Raw genomic sequence first — 25,915 nt, forward strand, 5'->3', positions numbered from 1 at the left:
TAATCAGGCCAGGGTGTGGCAAGTGAAATCCAACTCAGCTTTCCAAAAATGTGGTTAATCACAGTTAATTTATGGTGGCGATGGGGGTGGATATTTTTTCACATAGGGCCAGGATGGTTTGGATAGCTTTTTCCTCTCAATAAATCAAATCATTTAAATACTGCATTTTTATATTTACTCGGGTTAAAATATAAATTTTTGCAGATGACACTAAACTTAAAGTCATTAACACTGAAGAGGACAGTATACTACTACAGAGGGATCTGGATAGATTGGAGGCTTGGGCAGAGAAGTGCCAGATGAGATTTAACACTGACAAATGTAAGGTTATGCACATGGAAAGGAATAATGCAAGTCACCCGTACATACTAAATGGTAAAACACTGGGTAACACCGACATGGAAAAGGACCTAGGATTTTTAGTGAACAGGAGAACATAGTCCTACCACTTTACAAATCACTAGTCAGACCACACATGGAGTACTGTGTACAGTTCTGGGCTCCTGTGAACAAGGCAGACATAGCAGAGCTGGAGAGGGTCCAGAGGAGGGCAACTAAAGTAATAACTGGAATGGGGCAACTACAGGATCCTGAAAGATTATCAACATTAAGGTTATTCACTTTAGAAAAAAAAGACGACTGAGGGGAGATCTAATTACTATGTATAAATATATCAGGGGTCAGTACAGAGATCTATCCTATCATCTATTTATCCCCAGGACTGTGACAAGGGGACATCATATGCGTCTGGAGGAAAGAAGGTTTGTACACAAACATAGAAAAGGATTCTTTACGGTAAGAGCAGTGAGACTATGGAACTCTCTGCCTGAGGAGGTGGTGATGGTGAGTACAATAAAGGAATTCAAGAGGGGCCTGGATGTATTTCTGGACTGTAATAATATTACAGGCTACAGCTACTAGAGAGGGGTCGTTGATCCAGGGAGTTATTCTGATTGCCTGATTGGAGTCGGGAAGGAATTTTTTACCCCTAAAGTGAGGAAAATTGGCTTCTACCTCACAGTTTGTTTTTGCCTTCCTCTGGATCAACTTGCAGAATAACAGGCCGAACTGGATAGACAAATGTCTTTTTTGGCCTCATAAACTAGGTTACCCCTGTCTGATATTCAAATCGGTTTAGATAATCTGAAACATTTAAGTGTGACAAATGTGCAAAAACAAAAGAAATCTGTAAGGGGGCAACACACAAGTTTGTTTGTGTCGATTTGGTGCAGAATTTCGGCCCGCACCCATGTGCAGGTAGACAAGAGAGGACATATCCGTATAAGGTGCAGATATACGGCCCCCCACTATTCAGCAGAAGGGCGCACGCCTACACCATTGTGTCCCTATGAAAAGCATGTAATGCTGCAACTAAAGTAAAAAGTACATTTCCATCTTTGCTGAACTGGAGGCAATCATGGCCATCTCTAATGGGTTTTATCAGCACGCCATAATCCTTTACTGCACAAAATGGATTAAAACCCTGCTGAAAATTGCTGCCAGTGACCCCCCTCCACAATCCGCTCAAATCATCCAATAACCGTGTCTAGTGCCCATGAGCTGTCATCTCTAATGCGGCCTGATGGGCATACAATTCTTCTGACAGCACGTGAAATCTAACAGTACTGGTCAGTCTCCGCATTCATCCGCCACATACTCCATAATGAGGTGTCCCTCGGGGAGAAGGAAGGGGGGAAGGGAGAGGTCTGCAGCAGATGTGTCAGACCCTACAGGTAACATAAGACACAGGCTGATGAGCGAATGACAATAACACGGAATAACTGCAGAGCCATCTATGCTACACTTGTGTCAAGTACAGAAAAACAAAGGCTTTACGAGCGTGCGGGGATCATCGATTTAGGCTACACTCACAACAGCGTTTTTGCTGGATCCGGCAGGGTAACGCTTCTATTACTGATAATACCACCATCTGCATCTGTAATGAATGGATCTGGTTGTATTATCTTTAACATAGCCAAGTCATGAACTCCATTGAAAGTCAATGGGAGACGGATCCATTTTCTATTGTGCCAGATTATGTCAGAGTTAAACGGATCCGTCCCCACTGACTTGCATTGGGGCTCATGCCAAACCAGTCTTGCCGAATCCCATGACGGAAAGAAAACCGCAGCACGCCGTTAATAACGCTCTTATTTCCTTGTGGTCTAAAGGAGGTTTTACATGGGCAAACTGAGCGGCTGATTGTCGGAAAGGAAGCGTTCCTTCACAAAAGTCGGTTGCACGTTTAGGCTACTTTCACATATGCGTTTTTGCCTGATCCGGCAGGGATCTGCACAAATGCTTCAATTTTTGATAATACAACCGGCTGAACCCGTTATAAAGGAATCCGGTTGTATTAGCTTTAAAATAGCAAGATCAGATCCGGCATTAGAACCATTGTATATCAATGGGAGACAGATCCATTTTCTATTGTGTCCGAGAAAACGGATTTGGCACCATTGACTTTCATTGTGTGTCATGCCGGATCTGTTTTGCTCCGCATCCCAGAACGGACAGAAAACCGCTGCTTTGAAATGGAACGGAATTCCATTGACAATGAGGACAAAACAGAAGCGTTTTTCTCCGGTATTGAGATCCTCTGCTGGTTAGTGTCCTTAGTGAAGGAGACCATGTATTTACATGCAGTGATCTCCTTCACTGTATGAGGACGGGGGAATCACTATTGGGCCTCTCTATAGCGTTCTATCACAGTTGCGCACAGGTAGGCATACCGCTGACGTAAGCAGAGTACAGATTCTACAAGGACAGGTCGACAAAGCTCAGTACTGGCAGGAGACTCTGCAGCGGATGTGCTATGCAGAACTCCTGCCTGTGCCCGCTCCGCTAAAGCCTGGCACAGCACATTGGTCCAGGGTCTCCTGCCAGTACTGGGCTCACTGTGGAGCCTGTCCTTGCAGAGCTGTGAAAACCGTACACTGCATACATGACAACAGTGAAAAGCGCTATAGACAGTTCCGAAGATTAGGGGCCTGACATGACATGAGGACAATAAAATACATTACAAAATTGATCTTTAAGACTTTTTGTAATGGTTTAAAAGTAAAAATTTAGGTGCACTTTAAGAGCTGTCACAGCGTATCCTGGATGTGGTTGGGGCCGCTGCAGTGTGACTGACAGGTCTTTTTTTAATCTCCTTTGAGAACTGAACACTTATCAGTATACCATACACGGAAATACTAAACAAGACAGTTTTGGCCGATTGTATGACAGTCCTTTAAAGGGGTGGCCCAACTCAGATGTTGATGGCATATCGAGAGGATATACCATCAATATTAGGAGTGGGCCCCAGAATTTGGACCTGCACCTATCTCCTGAAGTGAAGGAGAGCACACAGCGTATGCTCAAGTGCTCTCTATTCATCGTTTTGGGAGTTCCCGAAAATAGCCCAGTGAGCATGCTTGGCCATTTTTCTGAAATCCTATAGCGGTGAATGGAGTGTGCACCACATAAGTGAGGCCACCTCTCCGTTCAGGGCTACAGGACTGCAGGAAATAGAGGAGTCAACACTGGCCTATTTTCCAAAGTCCCACAGCAGTGACCAGAGAGAGGCTGGCTGCGCATGCGCAGAAGCTCTCTATTCATTTTGGGGGGCCCTGGACTGAATATAAGAGCAGGTTCCAGATGTGAGACGAGAGGCGTACGTAGAAATCACTGGGCCCCATAGCAAGAATCCGAGTTGGAGCTTCATGCCCCATTCATAGACCCTCCCACTACCCATTCCTGGCCCCTCCCCTAGATCCATGAACTGTGCCTGATGCTGCATGTTATATTGTGCACCATAAGGGCTGGACTGGGATTACAAAACAGCCCGGACACATAAACCCCACCAGCCACGTATGATATTGCATAAAAATAACGGTGCGCAATGCACACTGCGGAGGTCAATTTTGTTTTACTTGGTCATGCCGCTATGTAAACCATCAATACAAGAAAGAAAATGACTAATCACATGTTCAGGGACATACTTTACCCTCTCCAACAGCAACACATACCATGAGGAAGCTCAAAATACCTCTGAGCAGCGTCTGATACCAGTGTGCATTGCCGAATTATCTCCCCAACTTCACCATATAAATACAACACTGCAGTACAAAATATCTCCTTAACAGCGCCAAATAAATACCACCATAAAGTACAAAATACCCCCATTATTGTCCTCTGTCAACCCCTCCCCCACTGGCAGCAGCATTGTCCTCATTTAAATTACATAGCCCCTGCAAAAAAAATATATGACATGTCCTATTCTTGTCCGCTTTGCGGACAAGAATAGGCATTTCTACAATGTGCCGCCTGTTCCATTTTCGACCACAAAAAACGGAACGGTCGTGTGCATGAGGCCTTAGAAGTATACTAGATGCAGTGTGTACAGATATATAGTACATACGTCAGTTTACTGATATGTGAGGTACAAGGAATTAATTACACCTCATACCTCACATATTAGTACACTGCTGAATATATTACATATGTGTCTGTACCAACTGCACCTATTATACTATACAATATAAGCAGCGTGTCTATATACATATATTGAGCAAAAGAAGGCAGCACTCCAAAATCCAGTGGAAAAATAGCGGGTGATTTAGTTAACCCATACAGAAGCCGGGTTATATATAGAGAAGGAGGTACGAGGTATAATAGCTGCAGTGTGTACAGATATACAGTACAGACCAAAAGTTTGGACACACCTTCTCATTCAAAGAGTTTTCTTTATTTTCATGACTATGAAAATTGTAGATTCACACTGAAGGCATCAAAACTATGAATTAGCACATGTGGAATTATATACATAACAAAAAAGTGTGAAACAACTGAAAATATGTAATATTCTAGGTTCTTCAAAGTAGCCATCTTTTGCTTTGATTACTGCTTTGCACACTCTTGGCATTCTCTTGATGAGCTTCAAGAGGTAGTCACCTAAAATGGTTTTCACTTCACAGGTGTGCCCTGTCAGGTTTAATAAGTGGGATTTCTTGCCTTATAAATGGGGTTGGGACCATCAGTTGCGTTGGGGAGAAGTCAGGTGGATACACAGCTGATAGTCCTACTGAATAGACTGTTAGCTGCTTTTTTCTTGCCATAATACAAATTCTAAGTAAAGAAAAACGAGTAGCCATCATTACTTTAAGAAATTAAGGTCAGTCAGTCCGAAAAATTGGAAAAACTTTGAAAGTGTCCCCAAGTGCAGTCACAAAAACCATCAAGCGCTACAAAGAAACTGGCTCACATGCGGACCGCCCCAGGAAAGGAAGACCAAGAGTCACCTCTGCTGTGGAGAATAAGTTCATCCGAGTCACCAGCCTCAGAAATCGCAGGTTAACAGCAGCTCAGATTAGAGACCAGGTCAATGCCACACAGAGTTCTAGCAGCAGAGACATCTCTAGAACAACTGTTAAGAGGAGATTGTGTGAATCAGGCCTTCATGGTAGAATATCTGCTAGGAAACCACTGCTAAGGACAGGCAACAAGCAGAAGAGACTTGTTTGGGCTAAAGAACACAAGGAATGGACTTTAGACCAGTGGAAATCTGTGCTTTGGTCTGATGAGTCCAAATTTGAGATCTCTGGTTCCAACCACCGTGTCTTTGTGCGACGCAGAAAAGGTGAACGGATGGACTCTACATGCCTGGTTCCCACCGTGAAGCATGGAGGAGGAGGTGTGATGGTGTGGGGGTGCTTTGCTGGTGACACTGTTGGGGATTTATTCAAAATTGAAGGCATACTGTAGGACATCCTATACTGTGTGCGGATTGGAAACAGATATGGGAGCGAGCAGCGAAGTCGTCTTCGTGTGTTACATACAGGGAAAATACATATAAAGTGCTTATGTTCTGGTACCATACGCCACAGATGTTAAAACACTTTAACCGGGATACCTCTGATAGATGCTGGAGGTGTATGATAGGTGAAGGATCTCACCTTCACATTTTTTGGGAATGCCCTGTGATTGAGCCCTTTTGGAGAATGGTGGGGTCGGTTCTCTTTCAACTCCTCGCGATTCATTTTCCTTTCACACCTCTTTTTTACCTACTGAACATGCCAAAGATAATATTAAAGAAACATTACCTGCTCCTAGTCCTTCAGGTGTTGACGGCGGCTAGGCGCCTAATTGCGAGGTTTTGGTTGAGGACAGATGCACCTACCCGATTGGATCTCATACATAGTGTAGGAGAAGTTAGGAAAATGGAATATCTGACTGCGTGCATTACTAACTCAGTTGATAGATTTACTAGGATCTGGCAACCATGGGATGATGCTTTTGACCATTTACAATAAAAGGTCACTGAACTTTAGTTTATCTGTATCCCCTCTTTTTTACTTTTTTATTTACCCTTATGTGTCGTGTCTGTGTAATTGTCTTATGACTCATTGCGGTTTTGGCTTTCATGTGCCTATTGACTTTTGATGCAAAATTTATGTTTGATGTACCAATGGGTAACTTTGAGGTTGATGTTATGCAATATAACATTGTACTTGTGATATTTCCTGTGGATGTGCAATGTGACATTGTATCTGTACTACTTTTTCACTGACAAAAAAATTATTAAAATAAACAATTCAAAAAAAATAAATTGAAGGCATACTGAACCAGCATGGCTACCACAACATCTTGCAGCGGCATGCTATTTCACCCGGTTTGCGTTTAGTTGGACCATCATTTATTTTTCAACAGGACAATGACCCCAAACACACCTCCAGGCTGTGTAAGGGCTATTTGACCATGAAGGAGAGTGATGGGGTGCTGCGCCAGATGACCTGGCCTCCACAGTCACCGGATCTGAACCCAATTGAGATGGTTTGGGGGTGAGCTGGACCGCAGAGTGAAGGCAAAAGGGCCAACAAGTGCTAAGCATCTCTGGGAACTCCTTCAAGACTGTTGGAAGACCATTTCAGGTGACTACCTCTTGAAGCTCATCAAGAGAGTGCAAAGCAGTAATCAAAGCAAAAGGTAGCTACTTTGAAGAACCTAGAATATGACATATTTTCAGTTGTTTCACACTTTTTTTGTTATGTATATAATTCCACATGTGTTAATTCATAGTTTTGATGCCTTCAGTGTGAATCTACAATTTTCATAGTCATAATAATAAAGAAAACTCTTTGATTGAGAAGGTGTGTCCAAACTTTTGGTCTGTACTGTATGTGGTCAGTTATACATCATAGTCATTGTGTGAGGTACATGATGTAATGATGGTTATAACTGTCTGCAGTACTATATACCGTAAGTGAGAGAGATGAGTAAAAACAGGGAATTGAAAGGGGGGGGGGGGGGGCAAATGAAGTGAAAAGCCGAGGACCTCCTTTTTCCGGTCCTTTCAAGTCTCAATGGCGAGCTTAGGCCTCTTTCACACTTGCGTTGTCCGGATCCGGCGTGTACTCCACTTGCCGGAATTACACGCCGGATCCGGAAAAACGCAAGTGAACTGAAAGCATTTGAAGATGGATCCGTCTTCAAAATGCTTTCAGTGTTACTATGGCACCCAGGACGCTATTAAAGTCCTGGTTGCCATAGTAGGAGCGGGGAGCGGTATACTTACAGTCCGTGTGGCTCCCGGGGCGCTCCAGAATGACGTCAGAGCACCCCATGCGCATGGATGACGGGCCATGCGATCACGTGATCCATGCGCTTGGGGCGCCCTGACGTCACTCTGGAGCGCCCCGGGAGCCGCACGGACGGTAAGTATGCTGCTCCCCCGCTCCCCACTACACTTTACCATGGCTGCCAGGACTTTAGCGTCCCGGCAGCCATGGTAACCATTGAGAAAAAGCGAAACGACGTTTAGCTTAAGGCCGGATCCGGATCAATGCCTTTCAATGGGCATTCATTCCGGATCCGACCTTGCGGCAAGTCTTCAGGGTTTTTGGCCGGAGCAAAAAGCGCAGCATGTTGCGGTATTTTCTCCAGCCAAAAAACGTTCCGTTCCGGAACTGAAGACATCCTGATGCATCCTGAACGGATTTCACTCCATTCAGAATGCATTAGGATAAAACTGATCAGGATTCTTCCGGCATAGAGCCCCGACGACGGAACTCTATGCCGGAAGAAAAGAACGCAGGTGTGAAAGAGCCCTTACCCTGCAGTTCTTCTCCATGCTGTTGGGGGTTAAAAAACCTTTGATGATGTCATCACATAGCCTGGCAGATGCACCTTTCTAACTTGGGAACTACACTATTCTGTGTGCAGTTCATTTACTAGATGTACAGGACCTGTGACAACATCATATCAGGTCTTTTAGCTTTCTCCACTGATTATAGGGATTCTAGACTGGAGCTGGATGGGAGCCTGTATTGTGTAATTAGGGGCAGGGCCTTTGGTTCACTGTGGGCCCTGCGTGGTCTGCCTCCATTGGAGGTACACTACTGGGTGGGAGGCACATCCTAGCGATACGCCTTCAGTGCCTGAGATGGCCAAGGCATTTAACAGCAAATGGCTAAATTTTTCACATTCCAACTAAGGGTACTTTCACACTTGCGTTTTTCTTCTCCGGCATAGAGTTCCGTCCTAAGGGGTCAATACCAGAAAAGAACTGATCAGGCATATCCCCATGCATTCTGAATGGAGAGCATTCCGTTCAGGATGCATCAGGATGTCTTCAATTCAGTCTTTTTGACTGTTCAGGACAGACATGCTACGGTTTTATCTCCGGCCCAAAAAACATTTACCTGAATGCCGGACCCGGCATTTGTTTTCACAGGAATGTATTAGTGCTGGATCTAGCATTCAGAATACCAGAATGCCGGAACAGACCTTCCGGTCTGCGCAAAAAAGTGAAAAAAAAAAAAATATGCCGGATCCGTTTTTTCTGACTGATCAGGCAGGAAAATGGTTATTAACCTGGCTGACATTAGTTATGTACTAATGTCAGCTGAACATAACTATATTAGTGCCATCTCACCGCGTGGCAGCGTTATTGAGAAAAAATTACTTTGATAATATTCAAATGAGCCTCTAGGCGCCGAATACTAAACGGGACGACGCAGGCGTGAAATTTCCACGGCAGACAGGGCCGGCAGGAGGAGACTAATGCTGCCTGGCACTGTCAATCTACTGTAGCAGGGAGTGGCCAGAGGTGGGAGAATGGAGCCTCTAGGAGCAGGAGCAACGCCGCCCCTGCGCCTAGAGGCTCATTTGCATATTATAAAAGTTATTTTTTTCTCAATAACAGCGCCACACAGTGAAATGACACTAAGATAGTCATGTTCAACTGACATTAGTGTCAGCCGGGTTAATAACCATGTTCCATGTTCCTGCCGACAGAAACCCTTCACCATCACCTATACACCAATGATACGTGTCAGATCGCTGAGGGTCTGATCAGTGGTACGTCCAGGAATTTAGGGTCCCCTCACTGAATGGAGCAGTAGTGCCATGTCGTTCCAGCGCTCCATTCATAGACATCGTTCTGTTAGTCACATAGAAGTGTACTGGACTCAGATGAACACTACAGCTCCATTCAGAGGGGGCTCGGGGACCACCGTCAGACCACAAGCGATCCAACATTTATCACCTATCCAGTGGGTAGGTTATAGAGGGAAGTGCAAGGCTAGTTTCACACGGACGTTGCGGATTGGGTCCGGATGCGTTCAGTGAAACTCACACTATTTTGCAAGCAAGTTCAGTCAGTTTTGTCTGCGATTGCGTTTAGTTGTTCAGTTTTTTCCGCACGGGTGCAATGCGTTTTGATGCGTTTTTCACGCACGTGATAAAAAAACTGAATGTTTACAAACAACATCTCTTATCAACCATCAGTGAAAAACGCACTGCATCCGCACTTGCTTGCGGATGCAATGCGTATTTCACGCAGCCCCATTCACATCTATGGGGCCAGGACTGCGTGAAAAACACATAATATAGAACATGCTGCGATTTTCACGCAACGCAGCAATGATGCGTGAAAAACAACGCTCATGTACACAGACCCATAGAAATGAATGGGTCAGGATTCAGTGCGGGTGCTATGCGTTGACGTCACGCATTGCACCCGCGCGGAAAACTCACTCGTATGAAAGGGACCTAACTGTACAGATATATTTCTCATAAAGTGATGGCATATTGCTAGGAAATTCACATGTAATTGGTTCAGTCGCACTCTACTGAAGAGAGTCTGGGTCCCAACCCTGCAAACAAATATTGTGAGGATGGCGGTTGAGCTCTCAGACCAAAGATACCGAGAAAGAAAAGGTAGCTGCACTGTTTAATCACTGTGGCCTCTTCACAGCAGCACCCCGGCCGGCCACTGTGCATGGGGACTGCAGAACAACTCCCATTCAAGTGAATGGCGCTAAATGCGGTTCCCTGCAGAGAGGGAACAGGAGCACTGCTCTGCAGACAGAACAGTAAGGGTCCATTTACACGTCAGTATGTGTTTTGCGTATCCGCAAAACACGGACACCTGCAAAGTGCGCGCCGCATTTTGCGGGCTGCACATCGCTGGCTTTCTCATAGAAAATGCCTTTTCTTGTCCGCAATTGCAGCCCCACATTCCAGCCCCACTGAAAGTCAATGCGGACCCATTTTGCTGACGGGTGACTGGACCCTGTTGTGGAAAAATTATTGTTCGCCGTATGGTCACCATCTATCCTATGGAGATGCGCTGATTCGTTCGCATCGCGCAGAAACTTTCGCACGATGGTCAGGTCGTCCCGACCTGCAGCCGATTTGTGCCCGGCCTGGTATTACTGCAGGATACCAGTGTCATGGCGCCGGCTGGGGCAGGAGGGATGGGGACCGCCTTCCAGCCAATCATTTCCTACCATAACCTGTCTCCCCATTGGTCATGATTGTAAGACCGCCTTCCATCTTCTGGTATAAATAAACCTCGCCTAGCTGTTGGAAGCAGGCACATTGTTGAATCCTACTTGAGAACGTCTATGTGATGTTATTTTGGAGGAATTGCACACACATCGATGCAAACTACACCAAGGATTTCCCGATTGTACTTCTGGCAGTTTTCGGTTGTGAGAACGAGACAATGGAGCAAACGGCGATATCAATCCTTAAGGGGTCGCAGAGCTGAATCTGCGCTGTGCCCCCTACACTCTCACAAGCAGAGTCCCAGAGGTTGGAAACCCACCAATCATAATCTAATCATGTCTCCTAGTGATATGACATAACTATCAGATGAGCATACCCTTTTAACATGGATTACGCTAAATACATTCTCAAACTACAGGCAAATAGAGAAATGCATGTAAATGCGCATTTTTATTTAGTTTTGTGCTCATAAAAGAGTATTTACTCTCATAGCCCGCAGCCATGGTTCATCCTTTATATACTGGATTCAATGGAAGTTGTATACTGTGAGCTCCACCTAGTGGTTACTAAAGGAAGCCACACGATTATCATCTATCACAGTGTGAAAGGGAGGAGGGAATTTACAGCGCCAACAAGAACAAAGGCCCCTAAAAAATGATGTAATAAAACGCCAAATAAATTTTGGACATATTGAGATATTAAAAATAAGTGTGCTTTTCACAAGTCACCAGCAGGACCTTCTTACACCAGTTATTAATTTACGACTTTATAAATTGGCTCCAATATCTTTACATAGGAAGCAGAATGAAAGGTGAAGGACATTACGAACACCACAGCCGTGTTTACCGGGCGCAGCAGACGCGCAGTCCGAGCTACGGCTTCAGCTATTCCAATGAGAACTGACTAAACCTATTGATTTCACTCTGTAATTTCAGCAGCTCTGCCCTATTCATGCTCATCAATATTTCTACCATTAACAAAGCAAAGGTTTGAGGCAAAGGAAGATTAAATGAAATTGGAGGATAATCTGTGCATAGAAATAGCCGATTGGGTCTTATACCCAGAAATTGCCACACAAATCTGATATATCTTTCTGAATGAGAATAAACGGTACACAAATCTATGTCACTTCTGTCAACGGAACCAGCGCATGAGCCTGTCCACAGACATATAATAGGAAATAACATAGGCTCTGCTGTCACTCCTCGTAATGGGAGGGCTTATCCATATGAACGATGCAAATCACTAAGGGGGGGGGGATTTATTATTTGAATTGTGATTTATAATGTGAATTGGTTAAAGAAAGATCGGACGCAATGCGCCGCAGGGCTTTATACTATCAGTATGTTACACCAGTTTTTGGAGCACCCTTGGAGCTTGTATAGTTACTGTCCAGTAGGCTCAGAACGGAAATAAATTGTGCAAAAGTTGTTTGAAAAAAAATTCACATCTAGCATGTTATAAATGAAAAATAAAAATAAAAATCTGTGGGGCATACACATTATATATTAGGTGCTACAAATATATATATTACCCTGTAGCAGGGGTACTTTGACGTTTGGACATTTGTGGAAATTTGCCTACCGTATTTCCCCTATGCAAAATTAAAACTTCTTACTTTATTTCACTTGAAAGGGGTTAACTTGTACTGTTTAATACTGTGTAATTACATTTTATATGATGTACTATATCATTATCACTGTATTTACATGGCTCTGTAGGAATGGTAAATGAATACTGAGAGACTTTTGGGACTTTGAATGAGAAGCTACCATAGAGCTTAGAGTTTGAAGAGCATGTTTTAGAGGGGAAAAAGCCAGACGTTGTTTACCACCAAAACCAGACAGTCTGACCTTTTGAATGTCTGGTTTAGCTAGGTTGTTATGTCTGGAAACTTGTATTTGTCTGGAAAAACTGCTGTGTCATTGAATATCATTGAAGCTCTAATGTAAGTCTATGAGAGATGGAAAGTAACAAATGTATCCGTTTCTGTTGAGTTTCTCCACTCCACCACTCCCAGCTAAAACTGTATATAAGGAGAGCAGTCAGAGCCCCTAATGTTCTGCAGTTAGGGACCAGTGCTTGGAGGGGGGACTTATGCCAGTCTGCATGAGTGACCAGAAGAAGACGCTGAGCCACAGACCATGGGTCACCAGCCCCGTGACCAAGGAGCCACCCGGACTACCGAGCTACAGACCGTGGGCCCTTGACCAGGATACCAGCCTTCCGAGAGAGATAGAGAGAGCGGGACAGCTAGCTGATGCCTTTCCTCAGCATCAAATCCTTCTTCTGCCAGGGAGGAGACTGGAGAAGCCAGTACTATGCCTCACCTGTATTGTTTTGCACCAGAATTCCTCCAGTAAACAAACACACTGGTTAACTGAAAACCCTGACCCTCTGGACTAAATTTCCCATTGGGGTGCACCACGCCTTACCATCCCTTCCGGAGAGCAGCAACACGGGGGGCACCCCAAACCCGGCGGGCACCCCAAACCCGGCCATTGCACATGCACCACACGTTCTGGCGCAAACCAAGACACAATCCAGGCGCAGTGACAGAAATATGTCTGCCCACTTTTCAGGAGGTGGTGATCAAAGAAGAAAAGGGATATGGAAGGAAGAAGAGCTGGAAGGAATAGGTAGCTGCTCCAGTCTTTGGACTGCTTTTACCATCTTCAGCCTGTTCCTAAGCAGTCTTCTCTTCTTATACTTTTAAGTAATCCACTGTCATTTTCAAAGAAGCCCCCATTATTTTCGACATTGCATGGCCTGATCTGTGGGGGGGATTAGCGTGAATATTTGATGCGGGAACGGCTAACCTCCAGATACATCACACAGCGATAGTACATTGCTCAGCTGCAATTAGCTGCAGTTGGGAAATTGAGTTAATCAGCTACAGGTTCATAAGAGAAACACATTTCACTCAGTGGTTAAAATCCATTCCATTTACTCTAGAAAATCCCATTATCGGACCGCGCAGACACATCACACCGGTAGGACGATCTCCAGTAAAAACATGCCAACGGCAAAGACTGTGTAATTCTTAAAGACATTAGTACCAGCGCTATTCCCATCAAGTCTGATATGCTGCGCAAGAATAATTCAGAATACAAGTGGGACTATAAAAATTACACACACACATTATATATACATTATATATATAAAATCCTCAGGCAGGATGGCTCCTCTCCTTCTATAATGTGACTACCTCCGGTACATGTAGCAAATCTGCTGTGGATCTGCCCCAAATCTGCTAAAAACGCCCAAAATGGGCTGGTTTTCAACCTTTGCACTGCAAGTCAGTTTAGGCTACTTTCACACCTGCGTTCAGGTGTCCGCTCGTGAGCTCCGTTTGAAGGGGCTCACAAGCGGCCCTGAACGCAGCCGTCTGGCCCTAATGCATTCTCAGTGGATCCGCTGAGAATGCATCCGTCTGCCAGCGCTCAGCCTCCGCTCCGCTCAGTGAGCGGACACCTGAACGCTGCAAGCAGCGTTCGGGTGTCCGCCTGGCCGTGCGGAGGCGAGTGGATCCGTTCCGACTTACAATGTAAGTCAATGGGGACGGATCCGCTTGAAGATGACACCATATGGCTCAATCTTCAAGCGGATCCGTCCCCCATTGACTTTCAATGTAAAGTCTGAACGGATCCGCTCAGGCTACTTTCACACTCAGAAAAATTTTCTAAGTTATAATGCAGACGGATCCATTCTGAACGGAGCCACCGTCTGCATTAATATGAGCGGATCCGTTCAGAATGGATCCGATCGAACGCTAGTGTGAAAGTAGCCTTACACTGCATGTTTCCAACTGGCCGAGATTGCCAGAATCGCAGCCACTTCACAGCTACTGTAAATGCTGCGGATTTTCCGCACACAATAGCGCTGTGCAAAATGACCTTGTGGCGTGTTCTCCTGCCCTAAATATGGTACAATTCTCACCTTTAGGGTCCATTCACACGTCCGTAGAATGGGCCTGGATCCGTTCATTCTCTATGGGGCCGGAAGAGATGCGGACAGCAGCCAGTGTGCTGTCCGCATCCGCATTTCCGGAGCGCTGCCCCCATCTTCCTGTCCACGGCTCCTGAAAAAAGATAGAACATGTTCTATTCTTGTCCGCAATTACGGACAAGAATAGGCAGTTCTATGGGGGTGCCAGCCGGGTGTGTTGTGGAACCGCAATATACTACGGATGTTTGGACGGACCCTTATAGTAATCGAGGCAGAAAACTGCCTCCAACTTACAACTTTTCATCATAAATTCAAACCAAAAAATTTGAAATCTCATTGGTCAACCAGAAATAAAACGCTGAACCAGACTCAGTTATCCCAACCCACTATCAAAGACTCTTAACGGCAACAAGATACCAGGGGCTAATTTTTTTCAGTAGCTCTAGCTCTGGTAACGCTCTGCACTGACCCTTGGTAGAGTCGCTCCCCCGTAAGGCGACTCTAAAGAACTGACTATGATGAACTCCAATGTGTACCTACAAATTCATCCTCTGTGTGTTTCCAACAGTTCACATTAGGCCTCTTTCACACAACCGTATGGTTTAACGTAGGGATCGACCGATATTGATTTTTTAGGGCCGATACCGATAATTTGTGAACTTTCAGGCCGATAGCCGATAATTTATACCGATAATCTGGGAATTTTCATTTTTGAAAAAAAAATAAAAAATTCCCACAAATCTGCTGAAAATTAGTGTTTATTGTTAATGTGTATTTTTTTTTGTAAATCTTTCTTTTTCATTTATATTTAATATTTTGGTGTTTTTTTTTTTTTTTTTGTAACTTTTTTTTTTTAACTAACTTTTAGCCCCCTTAGGGACTAGAACCCTTGTCCTATTCACCCTGATAGAGATCTATCAGGGTGAATAGGAGCTCACACTGTCCCTGCTGCTCTGTGCTTTGTGCACACAGCAGCATGGAGCTTATCATGGCAGCCAGGGCTTCAATAGCGTCCTGGCTGCCATGGTAACCGATCGGAGCCCCAGCATTAGGCCTCTTTCACACTACAGTATGTTGCATTCAGTGTTTTGCGTTCCGTTTTTCACGGATCCGTTGTTCCGTTTTTTGCTTCCGTTGTGGTTCCGTTTCCGTTCCGTTGTTCCGTTCCGTTTTTCCGTATGGCAAATACAGTATACAGTAATTTCATATTAAAAATTGGGCTGGGCATAACATTTTCAATTGATGGTTCCGCAAAAAACGGAACGGATACGGAAGACATACGGATGCATTTCCGTATGTGTTCCGTTTTTTTTGCGGCCCCATTGACTTGAATGGAGCCACGGACTGTGATTCTCGGCCAAATATAGGACATGTTCTATCTTTTCAACGGAACGGAAAAACGGAAATACGGAAACGGAATGCATACGGAACACATTCCGTTTTTTTGCGGAACCATTGAAATGAATGGTTCCGTATACGGACCGTATACGGAACGCAAAAAACGGACCGTATACGGAACGCAAAAAACTGTAGTGTGAAAGAGGCCTTACACTGCTGGGGCTCCGATCAGAGGAGCAAGGGAGAGGGGATCCTGTGGAGGGGCGCACTGCGACTGGGGTGGGGGGGCCCTATGCGCCACCACTGGGGGGGGCTTGGGGGGGGGTGCACTGCGCCACCAATGTCTGATACTGGGGGGCTTGGGGGGCGCACTGCGCCACCAATGAAGCTTAATCTCACATTTATTCATATACAGGAGGCGGGAGCTGGCTGCAGGATCACATAGCCGGCTCCCGACCTCTATGAGCAGTAGCTGTGATCCGCGGCACCTGAGGAGTTAACTACCGCAGATCGCAGCTACAGCTCATAGAGGCCCGGAGCCGGCTATGTGATCCTGCAGCTCCCGCCTCCTGTATATGAATGAATGATAGATTAATCTTCATTGGTGGAGCAGTGGCCATAGCTCCTCCCCTCCTCCTGTCCCCTGTCCTTACATTGGCGGCAGCGGCAGCAGCAGCACAGGGGGAGGAGACACTGCTCCTTCTCCCCTGTGCTGCTAAGGGGAACACGGAGCGCCAGCAGCGCGATCTGTGTTCCCAGTACACTATCGGAATATCGGCAAAATAGATGCCGATACCGATAGTGTTCAAAATCCTGAATATCGGCCGATAATATCGGTAAATCCGATAATCGGTCGATCCCTAGTTTAACGGTCCATTTTAAACTGATCCGTTTTTCTGTTTCAGTATTGTTTCCGTATGTGATCCGTTTTTTTTTGCAGATTGCAAACAGAACTATGTGATATAGAGTAAATACATTAAAACATTGGGCTGGACATGAAAATTTCAATAGAAGTTTCCACAAAAAAGAACGGATATGGAAGATATATGGATGCATTCCGTATCCATTCCGTTTTTTTTTACAGCCCCATTGACTTGAATGAAGCCAATGGGCAATAATAGGACAAGCTCTATCTTTTAGCGGAACGGAAATACGGAATCGGAATGCATACGGAGTAACTTTTTATGAATGGTTCAGTTTACGGAAAAAACAAAACTGAAAAAAAGTGGGAGACGGGAAAAGGTCAAAAACAGACAAAAAGTTACCAGGTCATAAACCAGGGTGACGAAGAAAACACTCCCTGCAGTCCTGTGGAATTGGATCTACAATAGAGTTGTGCCTATATCTTAGCACAGTGATGGGCAAACTGCGGCTCTCCAGCTGTTGCAGAACTACAACTCCCAGCATGCAAAGACTGCCTACAGCTTTCAGTCTACAGCAGGGCATGGTGGGAGTTGTAGTTTTGCAACAGCTGGAGAGCCGCAGTTTGCCTATCACTGTTTAGCACAACTCGACAAGGTGAGCTTCTCTCTCTCGGTTATTATACCTTATTTTGAACGTACTATTCTATTGTGCGCCCCTTCTCTCTCTTCCACCACTCCACTCGCGGTCTGAGTGGAGCATAGAGACGTCCCCTTTCTCATAAACCAGAGTGAGGCCACATATACGGTGAAGTCAGGGGCTTAGCTATGCCGTTTTTCCGCCCAATAGATTTGTTTTAACGCTATCATATGTTTCATGTCTAGTTGGTTGTCGTTGTCATTTCTGGTGTTTTGGGGCTTTTTTTTTTTTTTTTCTGCAGTGATTGACACAATTTTTTTAAAACTTTATTAGGCTCCTTTCACACTAGCGTTCACTGGTCCGCTCGTGAGCTCCGTTTGAAGGAGCTCACGAGCGGACCCGAACGCCTCCGTCCAGCCCTGATGCAGTCTGAATGGAGCGGATCCGCTCAGACTGCATCAGTCTGGCGGCGTTCAGCCTCCGCTCCGCTCGCCTCCGCACGGACAGGCGGACAGCTGAACGCTGCTTGCAGCGTTCGGGTGTCCGCCTGGCCGTGCGGAGGCGTGCGGAGCCGTCCAGACTTACAATGTAAGTCAATGGGGACGGATCCGTTTGAAGATGCCACAATATGGCTCAATCTTCAGGCGGATCCGTCCCCCATTGACTTTACATTGAAAGTCTGGACGGATCCGTACGAGGCTATTTTCACACTTAGCTTTTTTTTTGCTAATATAATGCAGACGGATCCGTTCTGAACGGAGCCTCCGTCTGCATTATTATGATCGGATCCGTTCAGAACGGATCCGATCGAACGCTAGTGTGAAAGTAGCCTTAGTGTGTATTATTCAGCAATTACATGCTTTATCTTACATTGAACCACTCAGTAAGCCAAAGACGAAGAAGAGTTTCCATAGACATGAATGGATAGCGGCTATTAGTTAGGCGCCGGCAGTGAATTTTAAGGTGCATTAACTACCGGGCTCCTGAGACTCGTCCATCTCCAAGTAGCGGGAACCATGTAGTGCACCTTTAGGAGGGCTCATCACTGGTTGTGTAGTGTCTATAACCAGCTTTCCGTATGCGTGTATTATAATTAGGACAATTTTCCTTCCCGACATTTGCCCTGCTTTAGAAGCTGTTTGAGATACGGAAGCAGAAACATAGAATTCCCCTATATCACAGGAGCGCGGCGGTATACAGACATAAATGATGATACCCGCGGGCGCACTGAAGAGGCGCGTGGATCACAGACAGCCATAAACAAAGCAGTCGTCCAGATATTTCTTTCACTTTAATATACAATATGAGAATAAAATACATTTCTAACAGCACTGCTCCTAAAGTGATAGGAAATACTGTGTCAGGCCACATATCAGAGGGGTTATCCCATGACTAATGTAAAAAAACTAAAGTCAGACATCATATAGTACGGGACAATATCTTTCTAACAAAGCTAGAACCAGCCCTGTACCTCACATGGATCCAGAGATCTCCACCAAATTGAGCAGGTGCATCCAACTTCGTGAGGTTGACAGAGAAATAAGAAAAAGGACAAACAGCAGGTGGCGCTAAACTGACATTTTATTGAAAAAAATATTCAGATTCAGGTGCTGGTTCGAAAACCGCAATATATTTTTCATGGGGCAACCCCTTCAATGGATGGCAAAGGACAGTGCTGATCTTAAAAGGGGTGTCTCATAATCAAAAATTATCACCTAGGATAGGTGATTGGGCGTTTTAACTGCCGGGACCCCCACCGTTTATGGGAATGGGGACTCATGTTGACTGCTTCAATGGAGCGGCGGCTGAGCATGCGAGCTGCTGCTTCAGTCAGACTACATGGGACTGCCAGAAAAAGTACGGTACAAGGCTATCTTTGGCAGTCCTACAGGCTTTGAATGGAGCAGAAGTGAAGATACCTTTGGGACTCACACCTAAGTGAAGAATGGGTGTCCCCCCGAACCTGCCCGGGGAAGGGCCACCAGCTGTCATACCCATGTGGAGAATGGAGGCCGTAGAGGTGCACAACTCTCCGTTTCCCTACCTTCTACAGAAGTGAACAAAGGTGTCCACATGTCCATTAATTCGCCGTCTAGAGGTAGTGGCCACACCAGGGGGTCGGGGGACCCCTTTCTCCACAGAGGCAAGACCCACACTGAAAGAAATTTATGGCATATCCTGTGGATAACCCACAAATGTCTAGGTTGGGAACACACCTCGCATCTGATTTTAACCCCATAGTTGCTGCAATCACTATTCACGTAGACGGGAACGAGGATGGATTTTGAGAAGCCATTTATTCCCGGTTTACTTAGAGGCTCATAAAATGAGCTCCACAGGGAGCTCTGGGCATTACTTAAAGGGGTTCTGCAGTTTGTTTTAACTGATGATCTATCCTCTGGATAGATCATCAGCATCTGACCGGCGGGGTCCGACACCCGGGACTCCAGCAGCGCCGCGGCCTTCTCGCCGTTTACCGCTGGCCCAGTGACGTCACGACTAGTATCAACTGGCCTGGGCGCGGCTAAGCTCTGCTCACTTGAATGGATCTTAGCCCCGCCCAGGCCAGTTGATACTAGTCGTGACATCACTGGGCCAGCGGTAAACAGTGAGACGGCCGCGGCGATGCTGGAGCACTGCTGCCTTCTTAAACAGCTGATCGACGGGGGTCCCGGATGTCGGACCCCCACTAGTCAGATGCTGATCTATCCAGAGGATAGATCATCAGTTAAAACTAACTTTAGAACCCCTTTAAAATAGCTTAATTCAAAGATGTTGTTTTCTTTCGAAATCCGATTAATACTGAGGTTTGAGATGGGGACGTCATGGTACAAGTGCTGCAAGCTGCTCTCCCTCTCTGCGAAGTGCCAATGCAGCTCGGAGCCGAACAGCTGAGTCACGTCTAGCAGTCGGAGAACACTGCCAGGCTACCAGGCTCTTCAACGGCGTTGTCAGGATGCCAAGGCTCAGTGCAGAGCCTGACAGTCAAGGAAGCATGGCAATACCTAGAGGAGCTGTCTCACCGACACAAGGAATGAGGCTGCCACTGAGAACCACAGCGTGGTCGCAAGCGTCAGAACCCGCTCCTGAAGTATATTCCCTGCATGTGTCACAAGGACAGGCAGATTCACCAAAGCCACCGGTTGGTGGTCCCTAGTGCACAGGAAAGGGGTGTATTGGTGGGACATCCCATTTAGAAGACAGCGAAAAGGGACAATGATGCATAAAAATTCACAGCGGAAATTTGTTGTGGGTTTGACATTGATTTGATCCTATACGCCGAAATCTGAAATATAGCGGTGTGATTTTTAAACCTGCAGCATATCAGGATTTTCAGCACACAACTTTACAGCAGAAAATCTGCAGCGTTTACACCCCATGTGGACATACGCTTAAACGGAGAACATATTACATAACTGGTGCTAATCCTGAGTAACAGTCTGTACAGTGCTCCACAGCCGCAGCCTTCAGAGCGTCCATCTCCCAGCACCCCCTGCTTGTTCAGGGTCTGCATAGAGCTTCTTCTAGTGATCTGAATTCAGTTTTCCTCTTTTTTAACCAGTACCGATTTTAGGTACAAAAATGCTTCTAAGGTTTTTTTTTTTTTCCATGCATGTTTCTTATTTTTTTCCAAGTGTTTTCCCATAGGCTTCCCTATATGACCTGTAAAATTGTGTAAAAAAAAAAATAAAATAAAATGTTGCAAACATATGAAATATTGAAATTCACTTTTTGGTTACTTTTTATGTACAGGTTACTTCGGCGTTTCGGGGGCGATTTGAACTTTTTTTTTTTTTTATATTTGTTTTGCTTTTTTAGTCACCCTAGGTGACTATAACATGCAATCATTAGACTGCCAATTGTGTTTTGTGACTGGGTATATACATCCACCACAGAACACACCCCTCACTGTATTTCAATACAGTGCTGCCACCTGCTGGCCTGTATCAGAATATTCCACTGATGGGCATTGGCCAGCACATAACAGCTTCCCTGATCTCAACCAGGGAACATTGTTACGGGCGAGGGAGCACCCGCTTCTGCACCGATCAGATACCGTGGTCACATTTGACCATGGCATCTGAGGGGTTAAAGGTATGCGAACGATCTTATGGGCCTCTGCTGTTTGAAAGACACTCAGCGGCTATGGCGCCAATTACACGTGCGAGCAGGCGCCATCAACTCAACAAAAAACAAATAGGGGAATTTCTTAGGACCAGCACTTTGGACACTCAGCTGCGCATGTGCCTTTGACCCACACAAAGATTAGCTCAAGTGTCATTCAGTGGGGTTAACCCATTGCTTTTTCCACCCCTCTGATAGGACCTGATAGGCAGATTCCTCTGGCGGACCTGGGGGCCCTAGTTATGCCCCTGACATGGAAACCTATCGGCACCTCATAGGGTGCTGCTGGGCTAACACAGGGTGCTCCTCCATCACAATCCTTATATGCCGGCTGTATATTACAGCCAACACCAACCGCTGAAGGCACAGGCAAAACTCCTGTGTATAGGGGGTAGGTGGGGGTCTCTGAATATAGGTTATAAACTGATTTTGATGGCCTCTTGCAGTCACACCAGGGTACACTCACATGATCGGATGTATTTTGTGGTCTGCAAAACGTGGATACGCAAAATAAGGATACCATTCATGTGGCGTCCGCAGTTCTGACAGACCCACCGGACTAATCCACGGTCCGCATTTGCAGTCAAAAATAGGACAAGTTCTATCTTTTGGGGAACAGACGTCGGATGCGGGGAAGCACACCCAATACATCAGTTGTGAGGATTACACTGACACATTGCACCGCAGTGCCGCAGTTGCACTACAATCCCACTGATGTGTGCCTGCTTTGCCCATGCTGCGGACCACATCGAGGGAAGTGCGGAGGCACAGACAGAAATCCCACAGAAGCACTCCGTAGTGAATGGGGCTGAACCTGGCCTAGGAAAAGCTGAGAGAAGGCCGCAATGCTCACAGGAGGGCCGGTACCTTCCCAAACAGCTGATTAGCGGGGGTCTCGGGTGTCAGACCCCACAAGTCAGATACTGATGACCCATCCTGAGGACAGAACGTTTGTGTTAAAATGTTAGAAAACCCCTTTAAGTACATCCGGAGATCATCTGGTTTAAACTTATAGATTGAATGTGGAAGATCCCTTTAAGACACAAGAGTTTACAACTGCATCTCTTCAGCCATTGGCGTCTGAGACATCAGGTTACTAGTTGGGAAGCAGGGTGGTTTAGTAGTCTCTAACTTGCTGACAGGCTCCTGGATTGCCTTCACCATCACACCCAACCTGCTATACATGTGTAGTGCACCTTTATACAGCTCTGTTCACACCTCCTTTGTGATGCAGGGTCGGAGTACACGCAGGAACAACAAAACTGCACTGGAAAGCAAACACTATTCTTTAAAAATCCAGTGACACGTTAATGCATACCGCCAAACATATGCCGAAAGAGTGCCGATACCTCTAGCCCTTTATAAGCTATGGACACGAACAGTCACCACAAACATGGTGTGTACACGGTCTAAATTCTGTTTGTCACGCAATAAACTGCAGCCCACCAGTCTGGGGGTCTGGTCAAACAGCCCCCCATATCTCAGCTTTCTGTAACCCCCCCCTATGTGACCTGTTGGAAAGGGGGGGAGGGGGCGCGGGATAGTACGATGACACCTGCCATTTAAGATTTTGAATGGAGCTGAATGGGATTAACTCAAGATACAAAATCCACCACCTGGTCAAATATAACGGAGAATGAGAGTGATTATTCTGGCTCCGGGCCCCTGTGACGTCCATACCAGGGCACGCCGATACAGACGTCTCTCATCACCCAGGATCCAGCGCCGTACGCAGCGCAGGTGACAATACAGGAGTCACACAATTACCCAGCATGTCGGTATACTCTGCTGACACAAGCAGAACCGAGCCGTGCAGCCTCACATCCCCCGTGCGTACAGGGCCGAGCACAACGTCCGATATATATATATATATATATATATATATATATATATATATATATATATATATATATATACACACACACACACACACACACACACACGCACACGACCTTGAGCACTCATTTCTTACGTTCACAACTGCGCGACCACAAGTATGGCAAACATAATTAACAATCTAGTGTCCACCACGTACACCGCAGAGCACCTACCTTAGGGTACTTTCACACTTGCGTTTTTCTTTTCCGGCATAGAGTTCCGTCACAGGGGCTCAATACCGGAAAAGAACTGATCAGTTTCATCCCCACGCATTCCGAATGGAGAGTAATCCAGTTTGCATCAGGATGTCTTCAGTTCAGTAGTTTTGACTGATCAGGCAAAAGAGAAAACCGCAGCATGCTACGGTTTTATCTCCGGCGAAAAAAACTGAAGACTTGCCTGAACGCCGGATCCGGCATTTTTTCCCATAGGGATGTATTCAGAATACCGGAATGCCGCATCCGTCCTTCCGTTCTGCGCATGCGCAGACTGAAAAAAAGGTGAAAAAAATAAATGCCGGATCCGTTTTGCCGGGTGACACCGGAAAGACGGATCCGGCATTTCAATGCATTTTTTCGACTGATCAGGATCCTGATCAGTCTTACTAATGCCATCAGTTAGCATACGTTTTGCCTGTGCCGGATCTCTCTGCCGCAAGTGTGAAAGTAGCCTTACAATGATGCCACTAGAGGTGTCTATACCCTGTATATAGGGCGTATGATGCCAATACATGCCAACTGTGGGTGCTCTTGGTGCTACCTCATACTGGGGCACAAACATTAATATGTCCGGGCAACTTGTCCCCAGTTAGGCCTTGTTCACATCTCTGGTTTTCACTGACGTGTCCTGTCTGCATTTTCTGTGGACAACACACGTATCCATTGATTTGGACCTACTTTGGGCATCATTCACATATCCGTTTTTGACATCCGTGACAGTCCGTGAACGGTCGGTGTGTCATCCATATGCCACGGACACTGCTCAGCTGAAAATTCATTTCCAGTGCATCTCCTCCTACTAGTGGTCAGTGAAAAACCGACCAAACACGGACGCCATCCATGTCGTGTGCGTGATTGTCAGACCCGCAGACTTCAATGGGCGTGTTTGGTCCACATTACAGACCAAAGTAGCGCAAGTCTCAGATTTTTTTCACTGTGTGAACAGACACATTAAAATCAACAGTTACGTGTGCGGTCCGTGGAAAATGCAGATAGCACTCGACAGTGAAAAACGGAAATGTGAATGAGGCCTTGGTCCAAATATGCCCATTAAGTCGATGAGTCCATGAAAAATCTCTGACAACATGGATGGCGTCCGTGTTTGGTCCGTTTTTCAGTCTCCGTTGATGGGAGTTTAGCTGAGCAGTGTCTGTGGATTACAGAGGACACATGAATGTAAAAAAATGGACACACGGACCAAACACGGACGGATTATCTCACAAGCCTCAGACACAGAAATGTGAAGGAGCTAGGGGACAATTAGTGACAGTTTTCTGCACTTAAGTGGCAGTATGTAAGGTGCCATACCCAGCATGTGCCCATGACAGCCTAGACTGGTCCCAGTCACTACACACACACACACACAGCCCATTACACGGTCCTGCCACCCTCCTATGGGCACATGGAGCCCACAGATGCCATATGGTATCACCCAGAGGCTGTGCACCCCTCCCCGCACATGATTATGGTACATTCCTATAAAGCAGCACTCTGCAGCGTCCTGCCCGGCTCCTCTGTAGGACACAGCCAGCTCTTACCAGTCCGTGTGTCTCTGGAGCTGTCGTCAGCGGCACCGGCGGCAGCCCGGGCTTGTGGCACCGTCCTCTCTGCAGCCCCCGCACAGGTGTCCAGTGTCGGCACCGAGCACACCGGCCGCTCTGCAGCATCCAAACACTGCTGTCCCCGCCCCCTCCTCAGTGCCCGGGGGAGGAGCCGCCTCACAGCCTCCGTTCACACTGAGGAGGAGACGCACGCGGCACACCCAACGCTGCTGACAGCTGCCGCGGGCAGGACACAGGCAGAGCCCTTCACTGATGCCGCGATGTCCGGTATAATAACCCAAACACTGCAATAAGCGGGGAAACTCATTCCTAAGCAGAATAGAGAGATTCCCATCCGTCTGCCGCCTATGTTCTGTATGGACAGGACCAGGGGCGTAGCTATAGGGCAGTGATGGGGAACCTTTTAGAGACCGAGTGCCAATCTTCAACCAAAAACCCACTTATTTATCGCAAAGTGCCAACACGGCAATTTACCCTGAATACTACAGTCCAATATAGTACATCTTCTATGTGCTTTATCATTTGGCTATAATAGCCTGCCTACATGTAGTGCGCCCTGCGCTGATGAAT

At 46.2% G+C, this 25,915-nt stretch overlaps 1 long non-coding RNA gene across 1 annotated transcript in view; it reads right to left on the reverse strand.

Moving 5' to 3' along the window:
• Window positions 1-25,450, reverse strand: part of LOC122939242 — a 155,731-nt gene extending 130,281 nt beyond the window's left edge. The window contains exon 1 of the long non-coding RNA XR_006390111.1: window positions 25,322-25,450. This is a non-coding gene — a long non-coding RNA (uncharacterized LOC122939242). The remainder of the gene's footprint in view (window positions 1-25,321) is intronic.
• Between the last annotated feature and the right edge of the window lie 465 nt (window positions 25,451-25,915).

Source organism: Bufo gargarizans, chromosome 5 (genome assembly GCF_014858855.1).
Source record: "Bufo gargarizans isolate SCDJY-AF-19 chromosome 5, ASM1485885v1, whole genome shotgun sequence".
Classification (NCBI taxonomy): Eukaryota; Metazoa; Chordata; class Amphibia; order Anura; family Bufonidae; genus Bufo; species Bufo gargarizans.